This window comes from Dioscorea cayenensis, chromosome 1, assembly GCF_009730915.1.
Source record: "Dioscorea cayenensis subsp. rotundata cultivar TDr96_F1 chromosome 1, TDr96_F1_v2_PseudoChromosome.rev07_lg8_w22 25.fasta, whole genome shotgun sequence".
Classification (NCBI taxonomy): domain Eukaryota; kingdom Viridiplantae; phylum Streptophyta; class Magnoliopsida; order Dioscoreales; family Dioscoreaceae; genus Dioscorea; species Dioscorea cayenensis.
In genome coordinates, this window is record NC_052471.1 from 13,405,826 (window position 1) to 13,407,329 (window position 1,504).

General features: G+C 42.2%; 1 non-coding gene across 1 annotated transcript; it reads left to right on the forward strand.

Moving 5' to 3' along the window:
- Positions 1 to 967: 967 nt before the first annotated feature.
- On the forward strand, positions 968 to 1,073 carry LOC120268389. Its single transcript, XR_005538931.1, has one exon. It is a non-coding gene; the product is annotated as a small nucleolar RNA R71 (small nucleolar RNA).
- The last annotated feature ends 431 nt before the right edge of the window (positions 1,074 to 1,504 follow it).

Below are 1,504 nucleotides of genomic sequence, written 5' to 3' on the forward strand. Positions count from 1 at the left end.
ATAGACCCAAGAACTTCTTGTATTGCTCATCATTTTGGTCATTTTTCAATCTTTGAAGGATACGGGATTCTTGGCTTGTAAGGTGGGGGTGCCATCTCCTTCTCTTTGGCTCTCTCCTCACCCTCCATGACCTTGGGTGACTCAACATTGGTCTTCTCACTAGGGAGCATACTCTCAACTTCACAACCACTTCTCAAAGTGATTGCTTTCACAAGATTTCTTGGATTTGGTCTTCGTATTGCTAGGTAAACTCCCTTGAGGTCTTTCCGAAAGTAACTTCAAAATTTGGCCCACTTGGTTCTCCAAGTTTTGCAATGATGTGGTGTGGTTGCAAAGTGTGGCTTCAACCGATTGAAATCTTGTATCCGATGATTGAATGAACTTGGTCACAGCCTTCTCTAAGTCAGTCATCCGGTTCTCCAACCCTTAAACTCGATTCTCCATGTTCGGGGATTGTTATTGTTGTTGGAAACCTGGTGGTGCTATAGTCTTCTATTGCCCTTGATTACAGCAAGAAAGGTTTAGGTGGCTCATCCCACACCGGATTATAGGTATTGCTATTGGATTTCCTTAACCTCTCATTGCATTACCTACAAAATCCACCTGTTCCACTCAAGATGTACCGCCAATAGCAATCGGGCAATCAGATGATGCATGTACTCCCCCACACTTAGTGCAACTCATCAAGGTTGAAAATTTAGGTGAAGTTAGAGTGTCTAACTTCCTGCTCAATGACTCAACCTGGGCCGCCAATGATGTGACTGCATCAATCTCATGAAGTCTGCCTACTTTTTTTCTGTCTCATGTATTCCACTAATAACTATTCATTGTCATCTCTTTAAATGATGATGTCGGGCTTCTTTACGGGTTCTTACTTCCTAAGGTAACTCCTACTACTGCATCAAGCAACTACTTTGTGCTTGAGTTCAAACCATTGTAGAAAGTTTGAATAATAATTCACTCAGGGAACCCATGCTGAGGACATTTCCGCAGGAGATCCTTCAACCTGTCCCATGTCTCAAAAAAAGACTCTAATTCCATTTGCACAAAAGAGGATATTCATTACAAAGCTTCAAAGATTTTATGGGAGGAAATTATCGGGCAAGAAAAGCTTCTACCACCTCCTCCCAAGTAATGATCGACACTCTAGGTAATGAATAGAGCCACTGCTTTGCTCTCAACCTGATGGTATCATCCATAACTCTAATAATCTTGAGCATGTAGTACACGTCCAAGAAATTCTAGATATGGTTGTCCGGATCCTCATCAGCCAAACCATTAAACTATGTTGACTACTGTATCATCTAAATGAAGCCTGGCTTGAGCTCAAAATTCTAAGATGTGATTGGTGGCCGCACAATACTAGACTCTGTGCCAAGAATTGTGGGTCTTGCATAATCTGGGAGTGTCCTCTGCTTCTCATTCTGTTCTGCCATATTATCTGACCCTTCACCTTCTATCTCAGCTTGAATTGACTGTTCTTGCACAGGTTCTTTTCCCCTAC